The following is a 16,789-nucleotide window of genomic DNA, read 5'->3' as shown; positions in this document are numbered from 1 at the left end:
TATTAAAGGACAAGATAAACCTAGCTCAAGAAAAAAAGAATGAACCCATTCCTCAATCTGAAAAAAGTAAAGATACTTCTCAAGTAACAATGGGGTTCATCTTTATAAACTCAAAATAAGTAGAAAGAATTGTAAGTCAAAAATACATCTAATACACTTGACTTACTGAACATTATAGCTTAACCTAGTGTACCTTAAACACGCTCAGAACAGTTATGTTAGACTTCAGATGGGAAATAGCATCTATCAGAATGCCTAATTGAAGAAGTGCTGAATATCTCATGCAAATTTTTGAATATCTGTATCAGAAAATCACCAGTAACAAAAACAACCATAGAATATCAGTTAATTATCTTCCTGAGCCTGTAGTTGACTAGAAATCAGCTTGTTCCTGTGGTATGAAACCATGAAAAAAAATTGTACCAAATATCACAAGTCCAACAAAAGTTTAAAATTCAAAGTACAGTTTCTACTAAATTCGTGTCAGTTTGCCATCATTGCCTAGATAAGAAAATACAAATCAAGCCATTAAAAGGTGTAATACCAGTGTACAGAATAGAGTAGAATTGGAGAATAATGGAGAAAATAAAAGGTCTATAAAATAGCTAAAATGTGTTAACCTAAAAGTAGTCAGTTTTAGAAGGGGAAAAAAGGGACATGGTTGAGGAGATAATATGAAAAGTATAGTAACCTTCTCCATAATCAAAGAAATGAATTTTAAAAATCTATAGCCTTTTAATAAGAATGGTTAATCCTTTTGCTCAGAGACCTTGGTAACATTGTAAAGTGCAAAAGAATCAAGAAGCACCATGTGATTTTTGAACTATGTGGGGCTTTACAAACTATAGGCTCCCAACCCTTCACTCCATAAGTGAATTCCAGAAATATTAAGACATATAGTCACCTACTCCTGTCAAGAAGAAAGAACAGTCCAAAACAAAGAGTTTCCATTAGTATTGACTTCTACATAAACTATATCCCCCAAAGCTGCTCAATACAATGGTCCCTTCACTGCTCACAAGGAATGCCCAAGGTTTTACTCTGCTAAGTTTGTAAAGGTAAAGACAGAAAGAGACTCATGTCACTTTCTTATTCTACTAAAATTGCCTTCTTTCTGAAGCTATAAATATCAAACATACATAGTTTTTTTAAAAACCATCTGGAGAAAACTTTACATTTTGTATGACAAGAAATAATTTCAAAAGGGGAGAATCATGATTCATCCTCATCCCTCTTACTCCTACCTTGGTTGATTGAAGTCTTGTTCAAAACAGACTTTCCTCTATAGATTTATTAAACCTGTCTGTGCTAGGTGGGAAAACCAAGCCTATATGTGGAAAAACCATCAGAAGTATTGATTGGGTCATCTAGCCCCAGGGAATTACTAAATATGTTATTTCTCAGCTCAGCTTCTAGGACCTGTCCCACTGAGGTGTCTCCTTTTCAGAAAAATATATTTTTTTTCTCCTGAGCTTCAGTTGATATGATATTTGGCTGTTTTCTCAATAACAGAGAAATCAAAGAGACAAATTACTAACTCACAAAAAGAAAAAAGTGGAGTAATTTAATTCTGAAACTAGTGTCAGAGGTTAGAAAAACATGGAAAAAATGAACATTTTTCTTCTGACGTTGTCTGATTTATCTCCATGATTGCTTGTGTAAGATTTTGGATGTCTGTTATAGATTTTGCTCACAATATAAAAAGATAAATCATATTTTATTTCCATTGTAGACCCTTGTCCATGCCCAAGTCCCTTAAAGTTTCTTAAACCTTATTTTTTTTACCAGATGAGCAATAGATAATTATAGAAAGCTAGACACCAGTTTTATGACCTAAAGATCATCTTTAGCCCTAATTAACATTTAGTTCACTGTTGGATACTATTGATAAGAGCAGACCCTACCCTTCTTAGTTAGCTACATACCTGTCTTAAATAATAAATGTAACCTGAATAACCTTAGCATTCTTGACTTCCTTAGATACCCTTCTTTGTCACCCAACTACAATATTAAAGTTCAAATTAAAACTAGTTATACAAGAAAAGACAGCAGGCTTCCTTTGTCTATTGTACTCTTGTAGCTTTGGACTTGAAATCAAATGTGATTGCTTGGTGTCTGCTTGCTGTGAGGTAAACTCAAAGGCAAAGTCGTTCAAATGACTGGTTTTCCAGGTTACTTCTTAATGTTACTGCCTAACCTCTTACACCCATGCTGTATGGCCTTTGTACAACTGGCTTAATGAGGATATCCTGTAATTGCCCCCCAAAGTGACTTTTCATCTACAACATTAAGGATTTTAAGAGGTTAGTCGACCTTTTGATATGTCCTTGAATTAGGAAAATGTGCTTCCTACTGAATTTATTATTTTTTCACTTCTAATAGGACATTTCCTGATCAAAGCTTTGAAAAGTTGCTTTCTTATTAAAGAGAATAAATTAGGTTTTTAAATATATTTTCTTTTCATTTTTTTGTCTTTATGATTCTCACTATGGCTCTACAGGACAAACAGGGAGATAAGAGGGCAAGCAAGCAATGAAATATATTTACTTTGTACCCACAAAGAGCTTGAAAGTGTTATACTTGAAGGATTAACAATATTCACATAAGGGGCTGAGGATTTAGCTCAGTGGTTTTGGTACCTGCTGTGCAAGTCCAAGGACCTGAGTTCGATTCCCAGTACAAAAACAAAACAAAACAAAACAAAACAATATTCACATAAGTTAGTGAAAAGAATATTTGAAATACTGAGAAAGGCAACAAAGAAAACACATAGACTAATATCATAATGATAGGAATTATGGAGTACTGATTATAGAATTGGTCAAAGATTTCCTGATGAAATTTATATTTATGCCAGTCCTTGCTAATAACTATAGAACACCCATATGAAATCAATGTAGAAAAGAAGGAACAAAGTGGGAGAAAACTCAGAAGCTCACACAATTCAGCATCTTGAGCACTTCTGTAGAATGTGGATTCTCATTCCATTATATTCCATTCTATTCCATTTGAGAAGCAATTTAAAAGCTTTAACAAAGAGATAATATTTTAGCAAGTCACTGTGACAAAGGAAACCAGAGCTGGACAGTAGTTAAAGGCAGTAAAGACATTTTATTCAGAAGGTACTGCAGTAGAGAAAAAAGACTTTATCCAATGCAGAACTAAGCTCAATTCCAAATGCAACAAAGGCAACTGAGGAATTATAGCTAGCTAGCTGCTCTAGGGGATGAGGGAGGAAACTTACCAAGAAGTGACATCAGGGATACTGGGAATTCCTCTTAAGCTGACCTACAGGAAGACCAAGGACTTAGGCAGCAAAGGTAGGAGTTGTGGACCTTGATTAGGTATTAAGGATGGGTGGTATTTCTGCTAAAATGTCTTAGGAGATTCTTTGTGAAAACTGGCATCAGCAGGCCAAGTGTTGAGACTCAATATAAAAGAATCTTTAGTGGAAAAATCTAAAATTTAGTCAAAGAGAGTCTGTGCTTCTATCTCTGAGTAAATGATGTATAGCAAGGACATTAAGAGTCAAGAAAGAAAACCTATTCAGAGTCTATTATGCTAATCTATTATGCTAGAAGTCATAGTAGCAAAATGGTAAGAAATGAATGTTGATTAACTTTTCAGGTAAATCTCTCTGAATTTGCCATTAGCAAGGACTGAATCCAAAAATATCAGCAAAATAGTCCCCTAGCTTTTAGATTGAACAACTGTGTGGAAAATGAAATACAGAGATGGGTATACTTGCAGAGGATAGGCAGCTATATGGGGATGGAGTTCAATAGATGGTTCTTTTTTGACAGATTCTTTCTGGAGAGACTGTTCAACAACTCACTTAAATGTTAAATAGAACTCAAGTTTGGAGCCAGAGGATTAGGGCAGGGCTGGGGAAATAAAGATAGAAGCTCTCAAGAAAGAAATAGGATTTAAAGCCATGAGATTAAATGGAATCTGTGTTATAATTATACAGAAAATATTGTCATAACACTGGTTAAAAAAATAAAGCATACATTATTCCATTCTGGGTCAATATACAGAGACACTACTGCAATGGGATTTTGTTGTAGGGGAGAGAGGTCGGGCTCAACTTCAAATAAATGAAAAGAAAGTGGGAACTTATAGCCAAGGAGTAGACACTATGGGAGGCCAGTCCATGGATCAATGATTACTAAGAGGAAATCTCAGGAGTAAGGGAATTTCTGCCTAAATTAAGCTAACAGATTTCAGGCTGAAGGCAGGCCAAGACGATCAGAGATCAGACTTCACCAGGAGGAGGATGAAAGGTGGATAATTTGATCAAATATTTAGGGTAAACAATTATTGAGAGTTTTTGACTAAACTGGCTTAGAGGAATTCTTGCTAAATTTGGGCTGTTGAGGACATGCCATACCATGAGGTCTAGCTAAAAAAGACTCAGAGGAGCTTGGCTAGATTTTGGTCTAGGAAATAACTTTTCATTCATAAACAGAAAGTTTTATGGCTTCCTCTGTCCTTTTCTCATAAGGAAAAATAAAGTATTTTGAACCCTTCAGACTAAACAGTTTGACATAAACATCATGTAGATTGAAAGTATGTATAGAACCCAAGTTCGATCCCCGGTACCAAAAAAAACACCAAAAACCAAAAGTATGTATAGAAAGACAGAGTACGTTGGTATACAGCAAATGCTTAACAGTCTACAAAGAGAAAAAGGAATTATGTATTGAATATTTACTTTTCCATGATGTGTGATCAATTGTTCTCTTGTCATATTATGTCTATTAAATAGTTAGAATTATCGTTTTAGAGAGGAACAAAGCAAATATTAAAAGAAATGTGACAATTTTCTGATAATGACTCTTCCCAGCCAGGATATGAACCCACATTTGTCTGGTTAAAAAGCTCATGCATAATCAGTTAAAGAAAAATCTTTTAACCTTGAATAAATGAAAATAAATGATCACCACCCTCAGAATATACAACTCTGAATATAAAATTACAATCTTACTGTGACTTGTCTTCATGGATGGAAAACAGCTGAAACTAAGATCCACAGACAGGAGCAAGTGGATTGAAATCTACTGAGCTTTTAATTCTGGTGAACCTACTTGAGGTACTCTTCATGCCCCAAGTTTCCTGACTGATGAGAAAAATGAATGGAAGGTGATGTGAAAAAACAGAAAGTTTTAATGTAGCTTGGCATTCTACTCTGCATATATATATGGTCTTTCAGATTAATAGTGACTCTGGTTACTCAAAATAAAATGGCTTATTTCCCTGTTTTATGGCTCATTATGTTGCACATTAAGGAGCTCTGTGCAGGCAATTGTTTCATCTGAGTTTATGAGACCGTGGCCAGCCAACATACGATTTATATGGTAGCATCCTTTTCTCAGAACTATTGGTTGGAACTGACATTTACTCTGGAATAATAATCATCTGATAGTTCATATAATTGACTGCTATTCCCTAGAAATGCCTTTCCATTGAAAGCATTTACCTTACTGTGTCTTTTTGATTCTGTTAAAAGTGTCAATAGACAATTTTTTCTAATAACAATTCAAGGAATGTATTTGTGTTAGGATAAAGGAAGATAACTAAGTAACACATCTAAATTGTTTGATACATTAATTAGTTTCTTTAACAATGTATGAGTAATGTTTGAGACTTTCATTTTGTATTTTCATCCTTAAATGATGACATTATCCTTTACCCCTGTCTCCAAACAGGTAATTTGTTTTAAGTGAGATAATTCACCTAATGTTTTTAGAAGAGTATGTGGTAGGAACTAAATAAATATGAAAACAGAATGAATTATAAAAATGAGATATGTGGAAAATTGGGCCCAGGAAAGACAGAATAGCAAGTGCCAAAGCCCTAAGGCAGAAGTATGCTTGGTATATTGATGCAACCACAAGCAGGATAAAATGCCTGGGGAAGATTTAAAGATACAATAACAGCTACTGTAGGAGTAGTATTTGGGGTTAGACTATGTACGTACTTTCAGTCTATAATAAATACTTCTGGTGTTATTTAAGTGTATGTGTTAATCATGATTTACTATGTGACAGAATGTTTTAGGTAACTGCAGAGAAGGAAAGGATTTATTTTGAATAATGGCTTCAGGGGGTTCAGTCCGTGGTTACTTTGGCTTGTTGTTATGGGGCCTGTACTGAGGCAGAACATATCTTGGGGAGAGCGCTGTGGAAGAAAGTTCACCTTGCCAAGGAAACACAAAAATAGAGAAAGTGTCCAGGATCCCCAAATCCTCTTTAAGTGTAATTTTCCAATGAACTGTTCTCCAGCAAGGCTGCAACACCACCATCTCCTAATAGTGCCACAGGTTAGTGAGCCAGTTTTCACACTGGCTCATTAGGGGCCACTGAAGACACAAACTTTTGAAAGGATTTTATCAAGGGCATAAGCTGGGTTGTCTTATGGCTTATTTTATCGTGACTGCCACCTAACTAGTAAAAAGATCAACATGTGTTCCTATACACCAAATGAGGATACAAATATATTGATATCTGCATATTTGCCTGAAATAAGTCAGATACCTGACCAATATAAATCATATGGAAAACACACACATTATATAGTAATATCTCTGTTATTGAGTGCTTCTGTTTGCAAACAATTTGGTTCATGAACAGAACCATTTAGCAAAATTTTGCTTCCATTTATGAACTCTGCATCAGGTTACAAACATGACTGCAGCCATCTTCCCTGCATGAACATGAAGGTGGCCATCTTCCTCAAAATTGTGGAATGAATTAAATTTGTGAACTGAGGTACCATTGTATATTTAGTCATATTTTGTGACCCGCATGTATTGTAAACTCTGAAGACACAGTAAGGAATTGAATTGTGAATTCAAATACATATATATATTAAATATTATATATTAATGCAAGCAAGATTCATCTGTAACACATCCCAAACCTGAGAAAAATAAAATCTACTTCCTGAGCCTGTAAACATTCTTCTTATGTGCAAATCCTTGTGTCATGATCTTATTTATCATATTAAAAAATGCATAATTTTCTTAAAATGCTATATAAAAAGATAATAGAATATATTATCCGAGACAATATTCAACCAATTTATCATAATCATGATTGTTTAATATTTTGTTAATTTTTTATTTCATATGATTTATTACTTCCAGAAAAGAACTTATTAAATGAACAAATTAATATGGTTACATTTTAAACTATTCCAATTCATTACAGATATATGATTTTTCTTTAAAATGAAATTAAAATAATTATTTCAATCACTAAAATTGTGAAGTAATCTGTGGGTCAGAAAGATAAAAGAGGAGGGGGGAGGCTTTGAGGATTAGAGAATCCTGGTTTCTGACTACTCACACTGAATGCCATCTCCATCATGAAGCTATTATTAAATACAGTGGTCTAGGATATTGGTTTCTTCCTTATAGGATTTTCTGTTTTTGTTGTTTCCTTTTACAGGAAACTCAAGCTATATTCAGGGTTGGAGACTCTTAAAATTTATTAGTAGATACAATCATGAATTTTACTACATTTATGATGAACAGCCTGAGGGAGACTACTCCTGTTTTTGAAGTAAACACATTTTATTTGAAGACAAAAGGTTAATATCACTAGTTAAAATTTTCGAAGTTGTGGGCACACCATTCCATGGGTAATTGTGTGCAGATGCTGGGGAGGAGCTCTATGGTCCAGACCGGCAGCGGCTCAGGCAGATCCCAGCAGGGGTCCACCCCAACACCAGAGGCTCAGACACAGCACCCCAGGCCAGGAGCCTGCCCAGGAAGGAGCTGCCCAGGCATGAGGGCTCCCGCCTGAGGCCTGCCACTCCATTCCTAAGTGCAGGCAGGTCCCGTGGTACAGCTGTCTGGGCCAGACCAGCGTGGCTGCCTGCAGATCCCAGCCAGGGCTCCACCCCGACCCCAGAGGCTCAAGCACACCCACCCAAGCCAAAGGCCCACCCAGAAAGGGGCTTCACAGGCACATGGGCTTCAGCCAGAGGCTCCCCATACCATTGGCCACAGCCAGGGACCCGTTTGGAGAAGAGCTGTACAGGCACACAAGCAATACCCAGAGGCTCTCCCTGATACCATTAATAAGTGAGAGGTCACCCTAGCCAAAGCCTGTGCAGACAACAGAAACTGAGGTGCACAGCTCCCAAACAAAGGCCCTCGCAGACAATAGCTACAGAGGGGCCCCAGCAAGAGGCATGCCTAGATACCATCCCAAGTGTTCTCAGGCCCCAGCCAGAAGCCTGCTCAGAAAACAGGTCAGCTCAGGGATCCAGAAGGCAACCACTCTGAACCCAGGAACTGGTGTACTGATAAGCAGCAGAGTAAAGGCTGCTTGGTGTCTTGATGAGAATTCAAGACCCCTTGGTGAGTAAAAAGTTGCCTCAACAAAGGCACAGCAGGCTGCATCTTTTGAAATGAGAAGACACATAAATAAGTCCCAAAACTAGACTTCCAGATCATCTAAGGGAACCCCAAAGTGTAATGAGATGGAACAATCTGATACTCAACCACCTGGACTCCCTGAACTGGCAATGAAAAGGGACCTGGAAAAAATGAAATCAGAAATAATTTCTAAGATAACAGCAGAGATTGTGCCCATAATACAAGACATGATTAATAAATCTAGAGCAGACACAGATAAAAAAAATAGAGGAGCTGAGGAATATGATGGAATCCCAACATAGGAAACAAATGAAATCCATAAAACAGATGCAAACAGATTTTTCAGGAGATTAAAAACTCCATTAAGGGAGACTGCCTGGTCACATGGATGCCCTGCCAGAGATCACTCTGCGTGGACACTGCACATGGCATCTGAATCCACTCAGCAGAGGTGCCAGGGGGAACATAAAGGCCATGGTTATGAGCCTCAGAAAACAGAGCAGAAATGAACAACAGAGAGGGCCTCTCTGAGGCTCCTCAATGAAAATTGAAGCCCACTGGGAAAGTGAAGAAAATCTCTTCAATAAAAGCACACTGGACCATTGTGGTTGGTAAGTTGGTGGGATCAGCACCTCTCACAGAAACCCGGACTCTCATAGAGGGGAGGACCGCTGGAACCTGCAGTAGAACCTTGCAGAGTTTAATCCTGCAGGAGTCCAGGGACCTCAACTTGGTCCTTGCAGCCAGAAATCAGTCTGAATCTGAGTAGACTACAGCTGGTTTGCTGAGACTAATCGACTTAGACCCGCACACTGCTGCCCACATTGCTGACCAGGACAGCAGAGACATATCCTGAGGGAGACCTTTTTTTTTGTTTGTTGGTTTTGTTTTATATATACATATTTTTTTTCTTTTCTTTTTCTCTTTCTCTATCCCTTCTGGCTCTATATTTCTCTCCTTCTTTGTTTCTGTTCCTGTCCTATTCTGAATTTTTTCTCTCTCTGTCCTCTTGACTGTCACTTTTATAGGAAGGTGAATACAATTTCTAGCTTCCCTATTGTCAGTTTGTTCTGTACTTGTCTCTGTTCTTTCACTCTGTCTTCTCCTCTTGTCTTCAACAGATCCCCATAATTTGTGTGATCTTCCCGTGTCCTCTAGCCTCACCTCTAACCTTTCCCTCTCCCTCTATCTCTCTACCACTTCCTCCCCAACTCCTGCTAAATCCTTATCTCAAAGGGTAAATTTGACATATTGGGTTTATTTACTACAAACATATTTTGGGCTGGCCCTCTGTGGCTCTGTCATAAATTATTCCTTAGTGATTACAAGTCAGACTAGCTAGCTACAGAAATGCTGTTCTGTCACCTTGTCGAATACATCAAATTGTGGGTGCAGTAGGAAAATGCTGTCTAGCGGAAGAGGCCTGTTACACGGTGCTGTGGTGGGGTGTCCCCTGAAAGCCTCATGTGTTTGAAAAGTGATAAGGTGGTGGGAGCCCCATGCTCTTCACCTCCTCCCTTCACTCCCTGCTTCCTGGCTCCATGACATGAGCAACTTTCCCTCACAGCAGCTCTTTCCCCTCCACCAGCTCTACATTTGGGCCAGACAACTATGGACTTAGAATTTCTGAAGTCTGAGCCAAAATAAACCTCTTCTCCTTAAATTGTGGATTTTGGGGTCCAGTAAAAAAGAAAATAAAACACGTAAGGAAGTGCTAACCTTTCCTAATATCCTTATTATCACTGATGATGTTCGTTACTGTACTAGATCATCCTGTTGGTTAAGAGGCCTTCTTTCATTAAATATATTAATGAAATCATTTATTGTAAAATCTTTATGTAAGAGTCTGTATGGTATTTTACCCTAAAGATTATTTGGTAATATCTGATATAAAAGTGTGGATTTGAATTTCACTTCTCATTCGGGACCTTTCTCTTATATGTGGTATCATTCATGAAAGTATTTATAAAATTATATGTTGATTACAGTGTTTTGCACTTCCTGCAAATCGGTGCTGGTTTACATAGCATGGTGTGTGTGTATGTGTGTGCATGTACATATGTGTGTGTTAATATTCCTGATTTTTGAAATTATACTTAAGAATTGTTAGCTAAAAAAAGATTAGATTGTTTCCCAAACGTTTAATTACAGGATGCATTTTGTCAAGATAAATCAAATAATTCTTCAGTATTTCAGTTTCTTCAGTCACATTTCTTTATCACCATCATTATAAAAGTGGACATAATTTTACTCAAATATATAATATATGACAAACTTAAGTGGCACAAACAGAACGTTTGACATTTCTTACTACACCACTTCTTAATAAATCTCTTCTGTGCTGTATCCCTCATCTTGGTAAATTCCTCTTCTATGTTTCTATATGCTCAGGAAATCTTAGGAACCATTCTAGAATCAACACTTTGTTTTCCTTTTGACATATAAGTCTTTATCAAGTCTTGGAATGTAACTTTCTAAATAGTTACAATATATTCTGAGCCCAGACACTCTGCTCTATCTTCTTAAAAAATTCTTTCGCTCACAGGATAATTTCTTTCTTGAAGTACCGAAAAACAACCTGATTTTTCCTTTCTTCTTGGCTTTTTAATACAGTATCAAATTAATATTTAGAGTGACTTTTATTAAAAATCGTAAAGTAAATCATGCTATCCCATAGCCCAACATCTCCTTCTATCTCTCCATAATCCTTACCATGCAAATCTGAATTGTCTGTCAGGCCCCTGCCTGCCTGGTCTGTCCTCTGGCAAGTGCCTGTGAACTCAGGTTGCACAGCGCTGCCCTAGTTCACAGGATGTCGGCTCCCCACACACTGCTGCTGTCCTCAAGGAAGGCTTTGCAGTGCTGTGAGGACTCTGACTCCAGATGTTCACAAAACTGGCAGTGTCTCATTGTTTGGCCCTAGATCACAGTCTGGCTTTAAAAAAGGAGTATCTTCCTACATCAAGCTACAGAATCTTATACCTTAAATATTTACTCTGTAATATATTTCATCAGCACTTTCTTACTACACTTACCTTAAACTTTTTATCCAGTTACTGGATCACTATTAAATTTCTGTCTCTGTGTAACAAAGTACAGAGACTTTATTGTCTGCGATTCTTCCTGTCAAGCAGTGAGTGGTACAGTCCTTGTTGAATGTATGAAAGTTCCCATGGAATTGTTGAATCACACTTAATGTTTATTTTTTTCTTTTGTGGAAAAAATAGTTAGAATTCTGGGTTGGTATGCCACTTTCTAAATAGGTCACCATGTAAAACCTTGCAAATTCAAAGATATCTGTGGAATTTTTTAATATAATATGAAGAAAGGCATGAGCCTAGAATTCCCTTTACATTACAAATAAAGTGCAAATATAAAAAAGCTTCACTTTTCTACTTTCATTTACTCTTTAATAAGCGAACAATACTTCACCAATAATTACTAATAGCTATTTGATAAATATAATTTCCATATAGTGTTTTGAGAAATCAAGAGACTACTGTATGTTTAGGAATTAGGGCTACTCTACAATACTTTCAGATTATTTTCCAATTATATTTGCATTTTCTCTAAGTGAAGAAAGGTATAGAAAATCAGTATTTTTCAACATGAAGTTTTTAAATTCTTGACTAATGGCATAATCTAATTATGAAATTATTATATTTTGATATTAACCTCATTCGTTTCGGGTGATACCATAAGGCCGCATATACATAGATCAACAAGCAGAAACATATGAAAACAAATTTATCAGAATGGTTTGCAGTATCTTCTTAAGTGCAACAATTAAGGAGCAAACATTACAAAAACTAACTTAAACACTAATAAATGAAGAAAAGAATTATTATGTAAGTATTTGTGAATTAATATGCTTTAATATACCAAATTATTTAATCCAAAATGTAAGTGTGTTTAATATTCAGGAAGGTGAAATCATTCATTAGACAGTGTATTTTCACCTACGTTGAAATTGGTTGTTGTTATGAAAATCAGCTTGTTCAGCTATCAAGTATTTCTGAATTTCATTTCCTTAGTTGTAAAACAGAGGTATGCCTTACATTTTTATAGCTATCCTCATGACTACCACTATTTTTGTTTCTGTGACCGCTCCCTCTGGATTGTTTATTTGGCCTTTCTATACTGAATTGTTCCTTTTACACTTCCAATTGTACTCCAACTATTTGTGCTGTTCATTTGAATTTTCAATTCTTATGCTGTCTGCAGTCCCTGCATATATTTCCACTTCAGTTTCATCATAGTTTGTGTTCTTCATATTGCATATGTGACAAAATAGGATATTAAAGCTGACATGGTTATTTATCACTGATTTTACTACACTTTGGATTATTTAATGTAGACAAAAACATAAAAAAAGCCCAGAGACTGACACGTTACAATTTTTTTAATATAAGGATAATTTCATTACATCAAGATTTCATGCATGGTAAAATATGGACCTTATAATGATCAAAAGTTTCCAAATGTATGTACTTGCTACATGTTAAGGTGAAAATATAAGTTAAGAATTTGGTTTTTTTCTTTTTGTTTTTTTGTTTTGAATTTATATTAAACATTTTATTTAAAGGCTGTAACATGAAAAAAGAACACAACACAGATTACGTCATGATGACCAAGGCAGTCTTCTACATGACAGAAATCAAAAGAAAACAAATGTATACAGTAAATATACCAGTGCTGAACACAGTACTTGAAATTTAATCCAAGCTGCATATCCATAAAATGATCTTACTACAGGATTATGCAAAATAAAATTTTTTAGAACACCAGAATGTTAACCATTCTGACTATAAAGTGACTTATTCCCCTAAAGAGTATTTTAAGAAAATTTCTATATGACATGAAAAGAACTGACATAACACTTAAATACTACAAAAATAGTTGCAAACATATTTGTAATGCAGTTCTCTATAAAATATACAGTTAATCTTAATACTTAAAAAATTGAAAAGCAAAAGACCACTGAACAATGGTGAAAACCTCAACAAAGAAACATGCTCATCATTTGGATATCATTGGCAGAAAACAGATAAGATTTTGTTGAGGAGAACAAGGAAGGTATCTAATGGAGTTATTCATGTAAAATTTGTTCAAAAATGTTCACAAAGTTGTAAATTTCTGCTTGTAACATCTTAAAATATTATGCCATGAACATACTTTCTACTATTTAACTGGAGGGCAAAAGAATATCTTGAAGAAAGTGTTTCTCAAAATGAGGTTCAAAAGTCCAAAAGAGTTCTAGTGTGGGCTCAGTAATAAACATGGTAAACAAACACACTGGGTGATTATTCTACACTCTGAAATGCCCTACAGAAAAGAGAAACACTTAAAAGCAAGATCCTAAACATATTTCTGACATATTAGAATTCTCTATAAGTTTATGTTGTGAATACTGCTTTTTGTTTTAAAACAAGTTCCAGGCATTAAGAGAAACATACATGCCTCGGAAATGAACAGGAGAAAGTCTATAAACATTTTCCTTTGATGTTTTAATTAGTTTCAAACTAAATTACATGAAGAAAAGACAATACATGAGTACAAGCTTTGGAAAAGTAATTTTTCTCATGAAATGGGACATTTAAAAATGGTTAAAAGATAATTTCTTAAATGTTTACAAATTTTAAATCATTCTGAATTTAAAACTAGATCATTAACTAAAATTAGGATGCTATATATCATCCTTCTGTTTTAATATCATTTTTATGCCAAGGATGTGAAAGGTAACCATCATCATCTAAATGTAAATAAGTTATAATGGTACAATCTTAGTTTAATTTAATTTTAGTTAATGATCTAGTTTTAAATTTAGGACAATGTAAAATTTATAAACATTTAATAAATCATCTTTTAATCTTTTTCAGATGCCCCATTTCATGAGAACTATTACTTTTCCAAAGCTTATAGTCATATATTGTATTTTCTTCATATAAAAAAGATACAAGTATATGTGTTTTTATTCACAATTGTTGGTATATTTTTCGATTTTCCTCAAGACTGCATAATCTGACCTCAAAAGGTGGTCAGTTTCAAAAGTGTGGTTAGAGAGAAACTAGCATAGGTAAGATATTTTACTGAAAAGACAAATTGTTTTCTTGTATCATAAGTAAAAAGAAAAAATATTAGGCATTATGTCCCACTCAACAAATGGAATGTATATGCAAGTGTGGTTACAAGCAATTGCCTCACTGTTATTTAAACCAGTTCATAAAAATCTAATCTATGAACAAAAAATTCCATATTCTCTACTGTAGACTATAAGAGTCAAGTATTACATCTAAATATAGCTTCAAAACAATAAATTAAAATTAGCTTCCAGACATCTCTGAAATGGTTAATTCTATCTAGGCCGGTAACAAGTTTTTCCAAGCATTAAATGGGAACATAAGCAAAATGCATCATTGAAAAATGGGGATCAGATCCCTTCTTCTTCATACATCATAAGATGATTGATATACTCAAAACTTGCAAATTCATATCCATCAAGCTCCCTCATGACGTCATTACCATCTGGGGTGAGCTGGAGAGGTTCATTAGTAAATTTAGGATCAAAGTTGTCCAAACCGAATTGCTCAGAGATATTTGGTTTAAATGGAGGCACCACCTGCTTTGCCTCCATCATGTCCCAGTCCACATTTTGAAAGAATGGATGCTACTGAATATCAGCAAAGCCCCTGTGAAGATGAGAACCCAGTCGTTCTTTTGGGTCCTTGTTCAGAAAACCCTCTAGGACACTCGTAGCTTATACAGACAGAAAACGAGGTATGACAATGTTTCTTTCCAAAATTACTTGTAAGACATGCTTGATTGAGTTTTCATAAGGGTTGTCAGAGCTCTCATCAAGATCAAATGGAGACTCTCTGATCATCATGATATAGATCGTGACTCCAAGGTTCCAACAGTCCACACTGAAACTGTAATTTTCCCTTCTTATAAGTTCTGGAGCCAAGAAATTAGGAGTGCCACAGAAAGTGCGGGTCATGTCTCCTACCTGTAAGCCTTCCATACACCAGCAAAAATTGATGAGTTTAATGTGCCCTTCTGAGTCCAGTAATACGTTTTCCAATTTTAAAATTCTGTAAAGTATTCCTTGCCGATGAAGGTAGTTGACTGCTAAACTGATTTCTGTAGATTAAATCCTGGGGTGTTCAGGAAGCCATCTTTGTTCCTGCACATGAAACAGTAGATCTCCCCCACTGACATAGTCTAGAACAACAGACAGTCTGCTTTCTGTCTGGAAGCAAGCATGCAGTCTAACTAGAAAAGGACAATTGAATGCCTGCTCTAGAATGCACTTCTCTTTCTGTATCCGATCAACGTTGACATGCTCTTTTTTCACTGCTTTCATTGCATACATACTATTTGATTCTTTCTGTTGGACTAACAGTACTTTCCCATAACTTCTTCTGCCAATCACTCGGAGCAAATCAAAGTACTCAAGACCTAGACCAGATGAAGCTTTGCCACCTTCCCCGGTGTTCCCTGCCTCATTCTCTTCATCAAATTGTTCTAAAGCCTCATGAGTTGAAAGGTTATGTGGGATCACTGTGTGTGCAGGGTCTGAAGCCATGGATGATGGATTGACTGGGACCATGGGCTCTGATGGTAAAGAATGCTGCCCTCATTCAATTGTGACAAGTTTGTGGCACTTCTTGTGAACTGAGAGTTTACAGTCAGTGCACTTATACACCTGGGGGCCAAAGTCCCCCTACAAGGTCTGTGCAGACTGCACAGTGAGCTCACCTGCTGAAGCATTTGGCTTGAAAAGTGTGGCCATTCACATAATACAGCTTTCTCCAGCAGCCTGCAGCTCTGTGGTGGATGGATTTCTCTTCTCCTGGACAAGGCACTTTAGAATGTTCTGGTATACAAGATGAAAGAATTAAGAGCTCAGAATCTTTCTTTAGCTCAGAAAGCCTAATGGCCTCTTCTAACTCCAACTGAGGTGACACACTATATGGTTCTCCTTCCTCCTCTACCCAGTGTGTGGTGAAAAGCTGTTTATTGTCCAAACACCACACATCTCGATCTTTATCACACAGGCCCTCAAACGAGATGGAATTCTCAAGAGATCTTGTCATGATGTCTCTTCCCAAAATGAGGGCTGATCAGGTAGAAGTGTGGGTGGAGTAGGTGCCTGGGAAGAAGGGACCATAGGCGGGTTGGCTGCCCAGGGAAACAAGCAGGCAGGGCTCAGACAACAAGAGTGGCCTGACTGCCTGCAGGGACCACACTGGCTGGAATTCTGCATGGCTCTTTGTGAAGTTGTTTCCAATAGTGGCAGCTAGGCCTGGATGGATGTACACCAGGCTTCTCAGTGTCTCTTGGGGGCCGGTGGCTGTGACTTCAGTCTCCCCCCTGGACTTTGACTCTCTAGGTTTTCTGTGC

The 16,789-nt window shown here is 36.5% G+C and overlaps 1 pseudogene; it reads right to left on the bottom strand.

The window, feature by feature from the left end:
• Positions 1–14,816: 14,816 nt before the first annotated feature.
• On the bottom strand, positions 14,817–16,482 carry LOC101722301 (protein kinase C iota type pseudogene; annotated as a pseudogene).
• Between the last annotated feature and the right edge of the window lie 307 nt (positions 16,483–16,789).

The sequence above is a fragment of the Heterocephalus glaber genome, unplaced genomic scaffold (assembly GCF_053883595.1).
Source record: "Heterocephalus glaber isolate CG9 unplaced genomic scaffold, H.glaber_assembly_v1.0 deba00001509, whole genome shotgun sequence".
In the NCBI taxonomy this organism is placed as follows: Eukaryota; Metazoa; Chordata; class Mammalia; order Rodentia; family Bathyergidae; genus Heterocephalus; species Heterocephalus glaber.
This window is presented reverse-complemented; position numbering and strand designations above follow the sequence as displayed.